The following is a 19,489-nucleotide window of genomic DNA, read 5'->3' as shown; positions in this document are numbered from 1 at the left end:
GACATGTAGAAACCAACAAGATGGAAAAATTCATGACAAATGTGTTTGTCAGTGTTTTTCATGATTAGGGTTTCATGTCATTTATTTTTTATTTGATCCCCATTAGCTGCTGCCAACAGCTGCTGCAGTTCTTAATATTATTATTATGTATGAACATAAACACATACACGCAGGCAAATACAAAGTTTATGGAGCTGATGGTGAAAATAAATCAATGAATACACAGTAGACTTGACAGTTAAGTCTTGGCAGAGGCAGCTAGCTGTAAATCTTAATTTCATGAACTTGTAAAGACTAACATGCGTAACGATCCTGAGCTGACAGCATGTATTAATGGTAGCATCATGATCTGTGGGTTTTGCTTCTGTTTCTTGTCTAGTTCTTAGATTTTTGTTTCTTGTGTTATTTTCTCTTGTTGGTCTGTGATCTTTGTTATTTAAGTAGACATGGGAAGGTGACGCCTCATGAAGCTTTGAGGCCTTCTTTCGGAAACGATTTAAAGCTTTGGGCCTCAGAAAAAATCCATCAATGCAGTGAAACTGAGGGAAACACTGGCAGCAATTCACTGTTTCCATAAAAAAGACAAATATTAATGTCCCATAAGACTTTAGTTGTTCATTTTTACCAATTGTGGTGAATGGAAACATTTAGGGGTTTTGTAAATAATTTTAAATAAAAATATATAAAATTACACCATCTGGGGACTTTCACCCCAGGAAATGCTGCCTGAAAGGCATGTGGGTCTGAATTACTGCACAAAATAATATTTTATTGATAAAACAAATACACAGGGGTTAAAATAAATAAAAACTAATAAATTTACTCCAATATAAAGCAAAGGTGCAAATGGCTGAGTTCAAACAGTGGTTACGATCCTGAAAAATAATGAGGGTTAATACATACAATAAAAACAACAAAACCAATACAAAAACACAATAATGCCCTCTAAACCATAAAATTAAAAACAGGTTGCGTGTCGTTCTTCACAGCCATTTATATATATATATATATATATATATATATATATATATATATATATATATAACCTGAGGATTACTTCCAGCAGCCGGTTCAAGCAGAGCTAACTAATCTTTACATCATATTATTTAAAACCTTTATGACTCAAAATGGAGGAAAAAATTAACGCTGCTTCCAGGTTTATTTGTTTTGATATTAAAAAGCAGTTTTATAGCTTCCATCCTTCCATCTGTCCATCCATCCATCTAATCCTCTTCCATTTATCTGAGGTCAGGTTGTGGATGCTACAGTTTTAGGATGGAAACCCAAACATTCTTCAATCTCTAAGTCAGTGTAACAAAGCAGTGTGTATGTGTGTGTGTGTGTGTGTGTGTGTATGTGTGTGTGTGTGTGTGTGTGTGTGTGTGCGTGTGTGTGTGTGTGTGTGTGTATGTGTGTGTGTGTGGTGGGGATGGGGTAGGGGTTGCAATGTCGTATCATAATTATTTGTCCATGAGTCACATACTTTGCCGGAAGTGCAAAAACTATACATTTGAAGCCAAGCCAACTTTATTTTTAAAGCACTTTACGACAGCAGCCACTGAACAAAGTGCTGAACATAAAATATTGAATAATAAAATAATGAAGCTTTGATATCATCTGACATCTGCAGTCCCTTCCTGTTTTGTGTTGTGGAGTCTGTCTCATGTATTCAGTTTACTTCCTGCTCCTCTGTTACACCTGGTTTCTGTTTCCTGTTCACACCTGGTCCACGTCTGTTACCAGCTCCCTCTGTATAAACACTTGGTTTCTTTTGCTTGTCGCTACATTCTCGTCTAGCAAGTCTGGGCTGTCCTCTTGTCTGGTAGTGTCACGTTATCAGCTTTTCTGTGGTTGTTCAGTCTGTTTGGTGTTTAGTTTTTGGCTAAGTTCACACTGCAGGACAAAATGCTCAATTCGGATTTTTTTGTGAAATCCGATGTTTTTGAGAGTCCGTTCACATTTCCAGTTAAACGCGACTTGTATGTGATCTCCTGTATAAACCTTATGCGCACCAAAAGAAAGAAACCTTTGAAAGAATCGGATCTGTGTCATTCAGACTGTTATGATCAGATACAGGTTGCATAGGGGCAAAAAAGTTCGGATTTGGGTCACTTCGGCCTTAGTTGTCGTTCTTAATTTTAGTTTAATTAAAAAAAAAAATCAGAATTCATATGTCTGCCTGCCTCGTCACACTGGTTTTGGGTCATTCCTCCTTGTCACCTCTGGACAGTTAGCAGCATGACAAGGACATGCACGGTGGGTCACAAGTCTTACTAACAGATAAACTGCACAGACTGGACAGAGTTTCTGTCGGTAGAGAACGAGAGGACGACGATTCTACAGTGCACATGGTTATCTGATCTTCAAGCTCCATTACTGAACTTTTGCAGGTTTTCTCAGGGAGTCCCCCCTTACAACACCTAAATCCGGCATCGTCTTCATCCCGTCTCTTCTCCGAGCTCTCCCCTAACGACGGCTAATCCAGCATTGTTTTCATGCGTAAAGCTCAACTTAGCTGTAACGCGAGGTTTCCTGCTTGGAAACCCAACGTTTCTTGTTGCATGGCCGTGATGACTCTTGAAATGTTCATTTTAATTGCTACTGTGCATGCACCATCAAAACCACTCATAAACATATTTTTAACTTCAGAAAGTTACATTCAACAGATCACTCTATGTATCATGGTGGTTTGTGTTATCTGTTCTCTCGTCTCAGACGTCCTCTGGCCGTGTTTTCCTGTAGAAAAATGTTTGTTTTCCTTCACACAACATTTATCTCCACTTCCTTGTAGAAATCTGGGATAATTTACCATATTAATACCATATTTGATATTATCCAGGTCACATTTATCTTGCACACAACTACATGTTCTTAATCAAAAACAGCAAGTAAAGATGATGACACATGTATCAGGTAACATGAACGACTGCTGTGATTGGCCAAAATTTACAAGGGCATACAGAATTCAAGAGGATCGGCTGAATTTGTGTTGATAGCAAATTCACACAGCAAATTCCTGGAGAAACTGTCAATTCTTACATCAGCCTACCTCTTCCTCCTCCTCCTGCTTCTTCAGTTGGGTCCTTCCTCTTCCCCTTTTAAATGACAGTTAGAAGCAGTGTGATGACACATAGGTTTTCAACCACTCAGCTGATTGGACAGAGATTTACAGCTCAGATGAACCCAGAGCTAAAGAAGACTGGGAGTTTCTGAAGCTAAAGAAAGATAAAGATGCAGTATTGGTAAAGTTGACTTGTTTGTTTCTCTATTAAAAAAAAAAAAAATCTTTATTTCCATTTTCATTTAACAACCAAAGCTTGAACAAGTTAAAATCATAAACCTGGACATATAGGGGGTCGGGGGTAAATGCATTTAGGATTAGCATTTAATCCTAAATGCTTTGTGCTTCACTTGACTAAAAGTACAGAAAAAAAAGTTTTTGTTCAATTATTGGTCTGTCAGGGTGCAGAGTGAACTACTGCAGCTATGCTTGACCGCAACTAATTCTCCACAGTCTCCGAGCTTTGAATCTGCTCAAATGTTTCTGCTCAAAGCAATATGAAAGCTTATAAAACCTCTGTCTATCTCCTGCTCACAGGTCCCCCCCACCCCCATTCCTCCATTATGGCTCTGTGCAATCACAGCTGCGTTTGTGTAGCCTAACCCACCGTGCCATCCATCACAGGTGGCGGAGATTGCTGTGGAAACTGGCAGCCATCCTGTTACTTGGCAAAAAAAAGTTTGGATAGAGCCAACGTGGCCCCTGGCAAAACCTGGGATGCTACAGTCTTTTTTAAATTCAAATTTAGGCGACCCTGTCTATAACTGTGTAATAGAATAACACATTTCTTTTACCTGGCAAAGCACTGAGCAATAAGAACTCATTTCATCGTGATGACAAACCAGTGTGCAGCCAGTGCAGTGTGTGTGGCGGTGAAGGCAGCAATGTTATGGGTTGGGACCCTTGCCTGAGGGCTGAGTGTAAGGGCCAGGCCCCAAGCCAACACCATACTATTTTCTGTACTGCATGGGCCTTAAATTCCAGTGGTAGCAGCCTCTGGATGTGGGCATTAGGCTCTGAACCAAGCCTGGAGAATTTTCTATTACTTCACAACAACAGTTTTACTACAGGAGTGTTTCTTATTTCCCAGGGCAGAGCATATCAGCAGCACTCAGAGATAGATTTCTGCAGCTGTTGCAGGCCTAAAGGCTCAGGAAAAGTACACAAGGATTAGAGCTGCTTTCACACTTTTGTTTGTGTACCAACAGCTAAAAGATGTGATTCCAGGACATATCTGTTGCACTGGCTGAGAGAATCGCTGACCTTCCTGAGCTACTGATGTTATCTTTTTTTCTTATCACGTGATAATCAAATGTGTTACCTCCTGCTTTGGCCATTTTTCATCAACAAATATGTGTTTGAATAAATTGAAATTAATACATTTTGAGCTAAATTGAGAATGGGGTTGGGTGCATCGATACTCTGGAATCAATACTAGAGTTTGAGGCGATAAAGTTGTGGCCCTAGTGTGTTCTTCCATGTCATGTGATTATGGGCTTATCAGATGTCATGATGATGATGATGTTGTGTTTTAAGGCAAGGCAGGTAATCTCTACAGCACATTTCAAGTAAAGGACAATTCAAAGTGATTTACATAAAACATTAAAAGTATTACAGATATTAAAAATTAGTAAAGGGTTGCAACAAAAAAGCAAAAATCACAATAAAATCATGAATTACATTAAAATGATTAAAGCCAGACAAGTTGAAAAGTTACCGTTCAGATTTCATGCACAGGCGCATCAGAAAAGAAATGTTTTTAGCCTGGATTTAAAAATGTCTACGTTTGTTGAAAATTTAATCTCCACTGGCAGTTTGTTCCACTTGTTTACAGCATGACAGCTGCAAAGACGGGGAGCTAGGATCCTAGGACTACTTTATTCATTCCTAGGATTACTTTACTCATTCCTAGGATTACTTTACTCATTCCTAGGATTATTTTACTCATTTCTAGGACTACTTTACTCATTCCTAGAATTACTTTACTCATTCCTAGGATTTCTTTACTCATTCCTAGGACTACTTATTCCTAGGATTACTTTACTAATTCCTAGGACTACTTGACTCATTCCTAGGACTACTTCACTCATTCGTAGGATTTTTACTCATTCCTGGGACTACGTTACAGATTCCTAGGACTACTTTACTCATTCCTAGGATTACTTTACTCATTACTAGGACTACTTTACTCATTCCTAGGATTTTATTACTCATTCCTAGGACTACTTTTTTCATTCATAGGACTACTTTACTGATTCCTATGATTACTTTACTCATTCCTAGGATTTTTCTACTCATTCCTAGGACTAATTTACTCATTCCTAGGATTACTTTACTCATTCCTAGGATTACTTTACTCATTCCTAGGACTACATTTCTCATTCCTAGGATTATTTTACTCATTCCTAGGACTACTTTACTCATTCCTGGGACTACTTTCCTAATTCCTAGAATTTCACTGTTCATTCCTAGGATTACTTTACTCATTCCTAGTATTGCTTGACACATTCCTAGGATTTTTCTACTCATTCCTAGGACTACGTTACTCAATCCTAGGATTACTTTACTCATTCCTAGGACTACTTCACTCATTCCTAGGATTACTTTACTCGTTTATAGGACTACTTTACTCATTCCTAGGACTACTTTGTTCATTCATAGGACTACTTTACTGATTCCTATGATTACCTTACTCATTCCTAGGATATTTTACTCATTCCTAGGACTAATTTACTCATTCCTAGGATTACTTTATTCATTCCTAAGATTTTTCTACTCATTCCTAGGACTACTTTACTTATTCCAAGGATTACTTACTCATAGGACTACTTTACTCATTCCTAGGATTACTTTGCTAATTCCAAGGATTTTTTTGTTCGTTCCTAGGATTACTTTACTCATTCCTTGGACTACTTTACTCATTCCTATGACTACTTTACTCATTCCTAGGATTATTTTACTCATTTCTAGGACTACTTTACTCATTCCTAGAATTACTTTACTCATTCCTAGGATTTCTTTACTCATTCCTAGGATTACTTTACTAATTCCTAGGACTACTTATTCCTACGATTACTTTACTCATTCCTAGGACTACTTTACTCATTGCTATGATTACTTTACTCATTCCTAGGACTACTTTACTCATTCCTAGTATTTTATTACTCATTCCTAGGACTACTTTACTCATTCCTAGGATTTTTCTACTCATTCCTAGGACTACGTTACTCAATCCCAGGATTACTTTACTCATTCCTAGGACTACTTTACTCATTTGTAGGATTTTTACTCATTCCTGGGACTACTTTACAGATTCCTAGGACTACTTTACTCATTCCTAGGATTACTTTACTCATTCCTAGGACTACTTTACTCATTCCTAGGATTTTTCTACTCATTCCTAGGACTATGTTACTCAATCCCAGGATTACTGTACTCATTCCTAGGACTACTTTACTCATTTGTAGGATTTTTACTCATTCCTGGGAATAATTATTCCTAGGATTACTTTACTCAATCCTAGGACTACTTTGTTCATTCATAGGACAACTTTACTGATTCCTATGATTCCTTTACTCATTCCTACAATTACTTTACTCATTCCTAAGATTTCTTTACTCATTCCTAGGATTACTTTAGTAATTCCTAGGACTATGTATTCCTAGGATTACTTTACTCATTGCTATGATTACTTTACTCATTCCTAGGACTACTTTACTCATTCCTAGTATTTTATTACTCATTCCTAGGACTACTTTACTCATTCCTAGGACTACTTTACTCATTCCTAGCATTTTTCTCCTCATTCCTAGGACTACGTTACTCAATCCCAGGATTACTTTACTCATTCCTAGGACTACTTTACTCATTTGTAGGATTTTTACTCATTCCTGGGACTACTTTACAGATTCCTAGGACTACTTTACTCATTCCTAGGATTACTTTACTCATTCCTAGGACTACTTTACTCATTCCTAGGATTTTTCCACTCATTCCTAGGACTACGTTACTCAATCCCAGGATTACTGTACTCATTCCTAGGACTACTTTACTCATTTGTGGGATTTGCTACTTCACAGATTCCTAGGACTACTTTACTCATTCCTAGGATTACTTTACTCATTCCTAGGAATAATTATTCCTAGGATTACTTTACTCAATCCTAGGACTACTTTGTTCATTCATAGGACAACTTTACTGATTCCTATGATTCCATTACTCATTCCTAGAATTACTTTACTCATTCCTAGGATTACTTTACCAATTCCTAGGACTACTTCACTCATTCCTAGGATTACTTTACTCATTCCTAGGATTTTTCACTCATTCCTAGGACTAATTTACTCATTCCTAGGATTACTTTACTCATTCCTAGGAATTATTTACTCATTCCTAGGACTACTTTACTTATTCCAAGGATTACTTACTCATAGGACTACTTTACTCATTCCTAGGATTACTTTGCTAATTCCAAGGATTTTTTTGTTCGTTCCTAGGATTACTTTACTCATTCCTTGGACTACTTTACTCATTCCTATAACTACTTTTCTCATTCTTAGGATTACTTTGCTCATTCCTAGGTTTACTTTACTCATTTCTAGGATTTCGTAGTTCATTCCTAGGACTACTTTACTCGTTCCTAGGATTAATTTACTCATTCCAAAGATTACTTACTCGTAGGACTACTTTACTCATTCCTAGGATTACTTTTCTCATTCCTAGGATTACTTCACTCATTTCTAGGATTACTTTGTTCATTCCAAGGATTACTTTACTTATTCCAACAACTACTCTCCTCATTCCTAGGAAAACTTACTGACAGGACTACTTCACTCATTCCTAGGATTATTTTGCTCATTCCTAGGATTACCTTGCTGATTCCTAGGATTACTTTACTCATTCCTGGAATTACTTTACTCATTCCTAGGATTTTTCCACTCATTGCTAGGACTGCTTTACTCAATCCTAGGATTTTTTTACTCATTCCTAGGACTACTTTTCGACTTCCTAGGATTACTTTACTCATTCCAAGGATTACTTACTCATAGGACTACTTTACTCATTTCTAGGTTTACTTTGCTAATTCCAAGGATTTTTTTGTTCGTTCCTAGGATTACTTTACTCATTTCTAAGATTTCTTTCTTCATTCCTAGGACTACTTCATTCATTCCAACAACTACTTCACTCATTCCTGGGATTACATTACTCATTCCTAGGATTACTTTACTCATTCCAAGGACTACTTATTTCTAGGATTACTTTACTCAATCCTAGGACTACTTTACTCATTCATAGGATTACTTTGCTAATTCCTAGGATTTATTTGTTTATTCCTAGGACTACTTTACTCATTCCCAGGACTACTTCACTCATTTCTAGGATTACTTTACTCATTGCTATGATTACTTTTCTCATTCCTAGGATTACTTTACTCATTCCAAGGATTACTTACCCATAGGACTACTTTACTCATTCCTAGGATTACTTTACTCATTACTAGGATTAGTTTACCCATTCCTAGGATTACTTTACTAATTCCTATGATTTCTTTGTTCATTCCTAGGATTACTTTACTCGTTCCTAGGACTATTTTACTCGTACCTAGGATTATTTTACACATTCCAAAGTTTACTTACTCATAGGACTACTTTACTCATTTCTATGATTACTTTGCTAATTCCTATGATTACTTTGCTCATTCCTAAGATTACTTTACTCATTTCTAAGATTTCTTTGTTTATTCCTAGGATTACTTCACTCATTCCAACAACTAGTTCATTCATTCCTTGGATTACTTTACTCATTCCTAGGAATACTTTAGTCATTCCCAGGACTACTTATTCCTAGGATTACTTTACTCAATCCTAGGACTACTTTACTCATTCCTAGGATTATTTTACTCATTCATAGGATTACTTTACTCATTCCTGGGATTACTTACTCAGAGGACTACTTTACTCATTCCAATGACTACTTTACTCATTCCTAGGTTCTCTTTACCTATTCCTAGGATCTCTTTACCTATTCCTAGGATCTCTTTGCTGATTCCTAGGACTACTTTACTCATTCCTTGGTTTACTTTGCTAATTTCTAGGATTTCTTTGCTAATTCCTAGGATTTATTTGTTTATTCATAGGACTACTTTACTCATTCCCAAGACTACTTCACTCATTTCTAGGATTACTTTACTCATTCCTATGATTACTTTTCTCATTCCTAGGATTACTTTACTCATTTCTAGGATTACTTTGTTCATTCCAAGGATTACTTTCCTCATTCCTAGGAAGACTTACTGACAGGACTACTTTACTCATTCCTAGGATTATTTTGCTCATTCCTAGGATTACCTTGCTGATTCCTAGGATTACTTTACTCATTTCTAAGATTTCTTTCTTCATTCCTAGGACTACTTCATTCATTCCAACAACTACTTCACTCATTCCTGGGATTACATTACTCATTCCTAGGATTACTTTACTCATTCCAAGGACTACTTATTCCTAGGATTACTTTACTCAATCCTAGGACTACTTTACTCATTCATAGGATTACTTTGCTAATTCCTAGGATTTATTTGTTTATTCCTAGGACTACTTTACTCATTCCCAGGACTACTTCACTCATTTCTAGGATTACTTTACTCATTGCTATGATTACTTTTCTCATTCCTAGGATTACTTTACTCATTTCTAGGATTACTTTGTTCATTCCAAGGATTACTTTCCTCATTCCTAGGAAGACTTACTGACAGGACTACTTTACTCATTCCTAGGATTATTTTGCTCATTCCTAGGATTACCTTGCTGATTCCTAGGATTACTTTACTCATTCCAAGGATTACTTACCCATAGGACTACTTTACTCATTCCTAGGATTACTTTACTCATTACTAGGATTAGTTTACCCATTCCTAGGATTACTTTGCTAATTCCTATGATTTCTTTGTTCATTCCTAGGATTACTTTACTCGTTCCTAGGACTATTTTACTTGTACCTAGGATTATTTTACTCATTCCAAAGTTTACTTACTCATAGGACTACTTTACTCATTTCTATGATTACTTTGCTAATTCCTATGATTACTTTGCTCATTCCTAAGATTACTTTACTCATTTCTAAGATTTCTTTGTTTATTCCTAGGATTACTTCACTCATTCCAACAACTAGTTCATTCATTCCTTGGATTACTTTACTCATTCCTACAACTACTTTACTCATTCCTAGGACTACTTTACTCATTCCCAGGACTACTTATTCCTAGGATTACTTTACTCAATCCTAGGACTACTTTACTCATTCCTAGGATTATTTTACTCATTCATAGGATTACTTTACTCATTCCTGGGATTACTTACTCAGAGGACTACTTTACTCATTCCAATGACTACTTTACTCATTCCTAGGTTCTCTTTACCTATTCCTAGGATCTCTTTGCTGATTCCTAGGACTACTTTACTCATTCCTTGGTTTACTTTGCTAATTTCTAGGATTTCTTTGCTAATTCCTAGGATTTATTTGTTTATTCATAGGACTACTTTACTCATTCCCAAGACTACTTCACTCATTTCTAGGATTACTTTACTCATTCCTATGATTACTTTTCTCATTCCTAGGATTACTTTACTCATTTCTAGGATTACTTTGTTCATTCCAAGGATTACTTTCCTCATTCCTAGGAAGACTTACTGACAGGACTACTTTACTCATTCCTAGGATTATTTTGCTCATTCCTAGGATTACCTTGCTGATTCCTAGGATTACTTTACTCATTCCAAGGATTACTTACCCATAGGACTACTTTACTCATTCCTAGGATTACTTTACTCATTACTAGGATTAGTTTACCCATTCCTAGGATTACTTTGCTAATTCCTATGATTTCTTTGTTCATTCCTAGGATTACTTCACTCGTTCCTAGGACTATTTTACTCGTACCTAGGATTATTTTACTCATTCCAAAGTTTACTTACTCATAGGACTACTTTACTCATTTTTATGATTACTTTGCTAATTCCTATGATTACTTTGCTCATTCCTAAGATTACTTTACTCATTTCTAAGATTTCTTTGTTTATTCCTAGGATTACTTCACTCATTCCAACAACTAGTTCATTCATTCCTTGGATTACTTTACTCATTCCTAGGAATACTTTACTCATTCCTACAACTACTTTACTCATTCCTAGGACTACTTTACTCATTCCCAGGACTACTTATTCCTAGGATTACTTTACTCAATCCTAGGACTACTTTACTCATTCCTAGGATTATTTTACTCATTCATAGGATTACTTTACTCATTCCTGGGATTACTTACTCAGAGGAATACTTTACTCATTCCAATGACTACTTTACTCATTTCTAGGTTCTCTTTACCTATTCCTAGGATCTCTTTGCTGATTCCTAGGACTACTTTACTTATTCCTTGGTTTACTTTGCTAATTTCTAGGATTTCTTTGCTTATTCCTAGGATTTCTTTTTCCTAGGATTACTTTACTCATTCCTAGTTTTCTTTCACTCATTCCTGGGTGAACTGCGCTCCTATCCTCTTGTTTTCACTGAAAGTAATGTGGTTTTCTTTCAGGACGAGATAACCATTTAGTTTTTCTACTCTGTGAATTTACTTTCACAGTAATGCATCTGGATTCTGACATTTCTGTAGTAATCTCACATGTCTCAGTAAAATATAAGATTGTACATGCCACCCAACTAGTTGTGAAAATATACCTAGTTTATTTTCGGTATCTCATTCCAGACAGGAGGCAGAAAGAAATTAGCTTTGTAATGAAGAGGTTAAGAGGCTAACATATTGGTATCAATATCAATGAAAAAGTACTATAAATTTCTACAGGAAATAAATCTAATAAATCTCCAGCTGACCCTGACCTCCCACCAAGGCAAACAGTGAAAACTGGACAACTTGTCTGGGGATCAATACAGTGTCACTGAACTTTTATTGGATGTCTTCTCACACTGGTTGCCACAGGATGAGGCTTTTCACTGCAGCTGGTCGGCTGCCACTTTGAGTCACGCTGCTGTTTTCACCGGCTGGAAAAACATGTACATGAATGGAAGTCTGCACGTTTTCATGAGGATAAAATGTCAGATGTTTGTTTTATTTGACACCAGTGCAGCTCTGCAGAAAGCAATAACAATTCATCTTAAAGAAAATATATTAAAAAGAGAAAACCCTAATTTGGCTGTGGCATAAGGATGTGTTGACACTGGCTGATATGAGCACTTGTGGGAGAGACTCCAGCTTGTTCTAAAGCCCTACAGCCTTCATATGTTAGTAGTTAATGCTAAAAAACATCCAAAACCCTCTGATATTTCAGCACCTGTTGGGTCTTTCCAAAGATTTTTAGCTGGATTTATGGCAACGCAGCATTCAGTCTGCAGAACAGAGATGAAACACATGGCTGAGCATGGAGATGTCCACTTGTGCCTGCAGAGGGAAGTGTGGCACAGCAGAGCAGGCCTGTCAGGGTGTTTAAAGTCACCCGGATTCAGGAGGAGATTCAGCTGAACGTGAGCGCAACAATCAGAGATAACATCTCTGGAACCTGAGTGGAATAACACACACTCTTCATATCTTCATTATATTCCCAGCAGTGTTTCCCTCCGTACCACACGCTGTTGTCATACTTCAGACCAAAGATCCTGGAGCTTTTTTTCTCATCAGTAAGTGTGAATTTCATCAGCATTGACACAACTTTTGTCGTGCTATGATGCACATTTCAGCACGACAGCTGGGAATTGATGAGCACTTAACAGTTTAGATGAGTCAGATGTGAAAAGTTGTGTAAGCTAACATGAGCTGCTAACAGCAGGCTCCAGTACTGGATCCTCTGGAAGCTGCTAACATGTATCTCTGGTTCCAATAAAAAAGGCTGACCATGAAGAGGAATTGAGCAAATTTCATTAAAAAAAAAAAAGTCTTTTAGGTGCAGAAAGCAGAAAAGAAGTTGATTGGTAGGGATGGATCAAAACCAGTATTCATCCATTTTCCACCTCTCATTCACGGTGGGGTCACTGGGGAAGTATCCTGAGCAGAGAAGCTCAGACTACCCTCTGCCAAGCCACTCTTTCCAGCTCCCCCACGGGAATCCTGAGGCGTTTCCAGGCCAGTACTGCTTAGACTGCTGTGTAGCTCTGTACGCTGGGCTCAACCAAACCTCCCTGGCTTGCCTGCTCAGCTTTTAATGGCACTAAAAAGTAATTTCATCCACTTTGGGATCTTGTGCTTTTGGTCACTGCCCACAGCTGGTGGCCATGGGTGGGGAAAGGATCATAGATAAACTGGTAAATCGAGAGCTTTGCCTTTTGGCTCAGCTTCTTCTCCACCATGACAGACCGATGCAGAGTCCCCATCACTGCAGAGGCTGCACCAGTTCACCTGTTGATCTCCCGCTCCATCCTTCCCTCACTCGTGAACAAGACCCCGAGACACTTGAACTCCTTCACTTGGGGCAGGACCCCATTCCTGACCTGGAGGGGACACTACACCCTTAAAACTATGAGCTTCTGACTTGTTTTAATGCTAAACTGGCATTCATTTTGCACATTTCTGGAGCCGTCGTTGCCCTGCAGCACCCAGGGGCTGAGAAACCGCTCTCCACAAATGTGCTTTTAAATTTTGTTTTACTTAGTTTTACTGTGACAAGAGGAAGCGAGGGAAAGAAATAAAGGGACAGAGCAAGAGAAACGACAAGAGTGAACACGGGACTGACTTTTACTGGCTGGAGAGATCTTAGAGAAGAGACAGGATGAAAATGATGCTAGCCTAGCCTTCGTTAGGTGGCACCAAAGTGTGAAAACCTGCTGGAAGTCACACTGTCTGATCTGTGGATGTTCTGCAAGTTGTCGTCCACAGAGTACGAACTGATCCAGGCAAGAAAGCATTTAGATTTTGGGTGAAATCACTGCAGCCTGCCTCGTCTGTGAGGATGTTTTAATGTTTTTCTGTAATGTAGCTGCTGCCATCTTTTTAATAAAAACAAACATCGGTTACTTTCTATCAGTCTGTATTTTCCCCCAAAAGATAAACCAAAGTAAATGATTCTTCCCAGTCTGGGATGTAAAATGATCCGTCTCCATCAGAGGAAACTGGTCCATGTGGGCTTGGTTACTGGAAGACAGGTGTGGTCTGGTTCAGGGAGCATATTACCAGACTCTGTTATGTCAGCTGTGATCTGGCCTCCTTCAGGGACATAACCACTCTCTACAAGCACATTAGTCATCATTTCCTGTCAACACTTCTCATTTCAGGTTTTTGCTGCATCCTAGTTAACCTACAAGGAGAGATGTTTCTTTACGATTTGACTTTGAGCTGCTGAGCTTCGGTTTAGATGGAAAAAATCCAGACATCATGTGAACTGTAATCATGCCGTGAAGCAGCAGGAAAGATGACTCCAACGATGCTCATTTGAACATCAGAAACAAGCTCGCTGCAATCTTAACAACAGATGAGAGAGATGGACCCCATCATCACCTCCACCCCCGCCACGTACAGAGCTGTCATGTGATGAAATGCCCACAACTTTATACGATTTCATGGCTGACATGTTATGAAACTGCTCCAGCACATCACATATGAGTGTCTTCAGGGAGAAGGCAGACAAACATCCAAACTCCTCTTATATGTGAGTTTACAGTTAACTGCCGACTTCAAAGGAATGTCAGACCACCAATGACCAAGTCACTAACACGCAGAGATGTTGGTTGTTTTTGTAATAAGTAATCTGCCATGTGACACCTGCTGTCTGGTCTACTTAGACCACTGCATTGTAATATCCAAGTAAGTTAACATTCATACTTCTGTATCTATGAGTGACAGCTCTGCTCATCAGCGTAGACTAACAGATGCTCTGTCCCACTCCACTCATGTACATGTAGATTAACATGCCGACAAACAAAAATACACCTAACTAGTATTTAATGTGAACTAAAATCCATCTGGACCTAGAGTTGGAAGAGAACTTTTCTAAATACTACCGCAGGTCAAAGAATTATTGTTTTTGGATGGACAAACCACTGGTGCATCAAAAAAATCCCAATAATCAAATAAGACAAAAAAAGAAAAGAAAAAAGACAGTAAAAATGACTTCATGTTAAACGAGTAAAGAAAATATAAAAGTTAAACTTTTTAAAAATGAATTAAAAATATATATTTAGATCCAAAACTTCCAGGATGAATAAATGTGTCAAACAATACTAAAGCTGCAACAGCTGGAACCAGTTTACTGACCAGTAAAACCACTTCTCCCAGTGGGCTTGATGGTTTACTGGTCCCAGTTTAACACTATCTGGACTGACCAGAGGTAGGCGGGCTAAAGGTACAACGAACTGTTAGCCGGCTAAAAACTCTCCCTTCTTGCTGCAGATATCGGATACCTGTCAATCAAAATGACACGCCCCTAATTATGCCAAATTTCAATATTAAATAACATCCAAACAGATGAGTTAGAAAAAGATTCACCCCCCTCACAGTTGTCATGAAGATAAACTTGACCTATTAATCCTAAAATGGATTTTTGTACCAGACTTTAAAAATGTTTATTTCTGCTGTGAAATTATTCTTTTTAACATGGGAGTCTGTGGGGATTTGCTCTGTTTTGGAGCCCCTAGTGGATGAAGGGGGAACTGCAATTTTTTGCACTTCTGCATAGGCTTCACATTTTACCTCCAGAGGTTCTGATTGGTTTTTATACAATTTGATGTGTAATGTTCTGTGATTTCACTGAGACAATAAATGTTTTTCTAGTGTGATACGGATGTACTTTCTGTGTGTTTGCTTAGTTTTACAGTTTTCCTAAATAAAGGTTTCAAAACAGATTTAGAACTGGATCTTTCTTGGGAGACTGCAATCTATCTGCTATCTGCAGAGCTGCTGCAGCAGGCTAGATCACGCCACGCACACGCAGGCATCAGCAGAATATATACATTACATTACTTATAATCATTTATGTTTTGTTGCTGCATCGATGCAGAATCTTTCATGTCCATATTGCGATGCATCGTAGAAGCCATTAAATTCAACACCCAGGTCTCAGTTTGTAATCTGAATCTCTAACTCTTAATGATTCCCACAACTGTCTTGAAAGTACTGAAAATACCCCTGCCCCTCTGTTCAGCTTCAAGTATCGATAGGAAACCTTTATCACTATAAACCTCATGAACTAAACAACTTTTATGATCAGCAGCCAGTGATTTTGGTAGGTTCCCAAAGTTTCCAGAGAATCTGAATTTCCATTATTAAAATTTAATCTGTTCAACATTGTGGGATATTTGAACCGAAGTCAAAGATGGCTCAGAGTAAACAAGATAAATACAAAATTAAATATTCACCGTAACTCACCCTTTAACAGACACGTAGCTGTTTTCAGGCCTACAGCATGCAGCCAAGCACATATGAGGAAAACCAGGATCATTATATGAAAGAAGAAGAAGATATGAGGTGTAGTTGTACAGGCTAGGCAGCTTGCTGATTTCCGTTTCCTGTTCTCTCCACCACAAATGGTCCAGGCAGATGGCTGTCCTTCCTGAGCCAGGCTCTACCGAAGGTTTCTCTTCCTGTTAAATGGGAGTTTTTTCCTTCCTACTGTCACCCGCTGCCCTGTACCTGCTCAGGATGGAGGACTGAATCAAAGAGTATGTCTTTATTGTAACCCATAGATTACCTTAGGTGGGCTGTTTTTAATGTGTACTGGCTTATATGAACACAGTTATTATAAATTGGATCGCAATGAATTGATTTCAAATAAAACTGAATTGAACTGAATTTATCTTGCAAATGCATCAGGAAAAAGTGGAAAGAAATATCCAGACATTGGTCTTTATTTATTTGATTTAATTGTGGTTCATTTAGAGGTTTGATTAAAATATTAAATTGATGCTATTTTTTTAATGGAAAAAAAACAAATAAAATAAAAACATGAAAATATTTATTAATTTATTTTCTATAACGCTTGATCCAATAAAGGGTTGCGGGAAAGCTGGAGCCTATCCCAGCAGGTAACAAGTGAGAGGCAGGAACATACTGGACAGGTCACCAGGACAATACCTTTATAGCATTTATACCCACCAACATGAATTTTGCCCTGCATTTGGAGGGTTGGTGGGAGTTAATTTAGATCATAAGCAGGTCCTCAAGATGCAAGATGACCACGCAAGCTCCAGAACCAGAACCCAAACAAGAAGTGACAACCCTGAAGCGCAACTCAAACTCTTCACAACAAGACTAATAAACTGTGCTTTAAAACTATAAATGTCTCATCTTTAATTTACACCTTTTGAAAATCATCTCCTTCACTTCTGCGTTTTCATGCGTCTGTGGGTTGTAATGACGCTGCAGATTACAAAAAAACAAGGGAAGATTTGGATGATCAAAGAGGCTTCAACAAAGGAAACAAGTACAGCTACTAATCTCTGCCATTCTCCATCATCCCCCTTCCCCTAACCCCCCACCACCGCCCGGATCGCGCTTTCTTTGATAAGTGTGTTTAATGCTGATATGAAATTCTCCCCACATCTCCCACCCAACCCAAAGGCATCAGGCAACAGGACACAGTGTCACTGCTGCAGCAGAACAAACGTTAAGCAGATTACACACACACTTGGTGGTGGGGAAAGAGGGGGAGGAGGAAGAAAATATGATGACATTTCTCCCACAGCGACTGTATGAGAGACATCTCTTTCGCCCTCACTGAATAAACGGTTTATAAATGTAAATTCATGTTTCCTCTCTGGCGGACACCCAAGGACTAAACATGTCTAAATAAGGTGATGCTAACGGCAGCAGCAGGGCCTGAAGGGCAGGGAGGAGACGGAGCAGAAAATCTGGGAGGCTTCACCTGCTCCATCTCCGGCAGATTCACCACAGCTAATGACCGTTTTACTGCAAATTCTATTTTCTATAAAATGTCTGGGCACTATAAAGAATAACAGACACGATTTAGCCAACGTGTAAAATGTGCACATATAACATATAATGCAGTGATTTTGACCACACAGGATCTTGCACTGATGTACAAGTATTTTTAATATCCTAATGTTCTGGATTAGATTGCCATGGAGTATCGTGGCATATACGTGGAGATGGCTCATTGCTGTACTCTACAATATACTTTGCAGGAATAATTCAGAAATTATCGTCCAGAAGTGCACTGGCTCAAAGGAAGTTCCTGCAGCGGCTGGCAGAGGAAGTTAGAGCGAGTTTATGGAGGACAGACAGCCGCCGAGGCAGGTGGAACAAGGAGACTCCTGTAAGGAGGCGGTTCCAGGTATGGAGAAGCTGCAATAAAAACAGCATCTGTGGGTTTTACCAGGAAGTGTGTAAATAGTGTGATAGGGTTTAATAATATAAATATTTTTGTCTCATTGTAGCTGATTGACATTTAGGCCTGATTTAAACATTTAGGCTACATGCAAATTTATGACTGGAATTTGGATGTTTCTGGAACAAATTAAGGTACAATTTCAATAGTTTAAGTGAGTCTTGGTTACTTTTATAATTCCACAGTTTTCTCTGTGTTCATTATTATAATTTCATGAAAACCTTTATGCCTCAGACCTATCTATCTTTTATTCTCCTTACATATAAAAGAAGTTACAATTAAAAACTATGATTCTGATTTATGTCTTACATCACTTAGCACCAGAATCATCAGTCACACAAAACAAAAAACAAACCCTAAATCAAGGTTGCCCAAGTCCAGTTCTCGAGATCAACTATCCTGCAACTTTTAGATGCGTCTCTTCTCCAACACACCTGAATGAAACGAAGGGCTCGTTAGCAGCCTCTGCAGAGCAGAATGACGTGCAGATGAGGGAATTCAGCCATTGGATTCAGGTGTAGTGGAGAAGGGCTGCATCTGGGCGGCCATGTCCTAAATGCTTCTGTTTAAACTAAGCTTTTTTTTCTGTCTTCATTTTTGCAGTAATTGACTGCAATGAGCAAAGCGAGGAGCGTCACACATTAGTGGAAACATTGGCCTGGAATTAGTGGTAATCAGGTTTAAGTGGAATATCAGTGTTTGGATGTTTTTTGATGGCCAGAACATGATCCGCCATCATAGCATTTACGTCAAAGAGAAAATAGTTCACTGTAAGATTATTAAACACGTCTCCCCATAAACTACGCTCTCTAAGTCTTCTAGTTTTTCTGTGGGAATTATTTCCCGGATAGCTTCCAGCTGTAGCCTCTTTTCTGCAGACCAGTGTGGGTGTCTGTCCTGAGGATGCTGTGGAAGGACAGGCACGCTTTGCTGGGGGATTTTTTTTTCTACATGGCAGTGTGTGGTATTCAGATTCCCCTTGAAAGCTGTCCCATGCTCTGCCCTTTTTTTTCTTCATAAATTCATTTTGATGAAATGATAGCTGGTGCCAAAGCACATAATGTGTCCCTGAGAGGTGACGGTCAAAGGGGGG

The 19,489-nt window shown here is 38.4% G+C and overlaps 1 protein-coding gene across 1 annotated transcript in view; it reads right to left on the bottom strand.

The window, feature by feature from the left end:
- Nucleotides 1-19,489, bottom strand: part of tsnare1 (T-SNARE Domain Containing 1) — a 259,358-nt gene that overhangs the window by 67,734 nt on the left and 172,135 nt on the right. The window lies entirely within an intron of this gene.

Source organism: Melanotaenia boesemani, chromosome 6 (assembly GCF_017639745.1).
Source record: "Melanotaenia boesemani isolate fMelBoe1 chromosome 6, fMelBoe1.pri, whole genome shotgun sequence".
NCBI lineage: Eukaryota > Metazoa > Chordata > Actinopteri > Atheriniformes > Melanotaeniidae > Melanotaenia > Melanotaenia boesemani.
The sequence above is the reverse complement of the archived record's forward strand: the minus strand, read 5'-3'. Positions and strand labels throughout refer to the sequence as shown.